Here is an 808-nt window from a genome sequence, read left to right on the forward strand (position 1 = left end):
TACTTATTGTATCTACCCAATGAGAAGGATTTTAAACCAATTTAGTCATTCCTAATCATCAATACTGAAAAAATTAGCAACCAGAAACCGCTAATCTTGAAGGTGTTATAAATATATTTTGATAAATCTTCATTTTTTTGTGAAATTCCGAAACATTAGTAGATTAAAATTATTTCGTAAAATTATTTGACTAAAACCACTAGGCCTTACCAAAACCAACAATCAACGGGCGTTGATGACCAGGCTGTTAAACGCCCTATAATTTATAAGTTAGATCAGTACAATATGAATTGATCTCCATCAAAATGGTACGAGCCAAATACGAGGAGTTGACCGCGACGTAAGTTGATGGATTGTGTTGGGGCTAATCTGGCGGATTTGAGTTTGGACAGATAGATGTTGGTAGCGGCATTGAACCTTCGGGTTCGCTTAGCCTTTTTTTAATTTACAGAATCGTATTTAACTCTAGTCAAAATGTACGGAAGAGTGTTTTTTTTTCGTTTGGCTCTATAGACCTTGTAGATCTTTGGCCGCCCAAACCAGCATTCTCCACGCCTGCCTATCTTGGTAGCCCAGTTTGCCAGTTTGCTGCATGTAGTCCTTTTTTATCTTTGTTGATTCTGTATATCCATCTGGTTTTTGGCTTTCCATGGACATGGTCTCTTGCCAACTATGCTGGCACTCATTGCTGTGTATAAGCGTCCTGGTGACTTGACCCACATGTCTCAGAAAGACAAGGACATAAGAGTAAATAAAATATATATATATTAGAAGATGGCCAGGGTTGCGGTCAAAAGAGAAAAAAAAA

Source organism: Halyomorpha halys, unplaced genomic scaffold, assembly GCF_000696795.3.
Source record: "Halyomorpha halys isolate HHAL.00 unplaced genomic scaffold, Hhal_1.1 Scaffold1358.1, whole genome shotgun sequence".
NCBI classification, from domain to species: domain Eukaryota; kingdom Metazoa; phylum Arthropoda; class Insecta; order Hemiptera; family Pentatomidae; genus Halyomorpha; species Halyomorpha halys.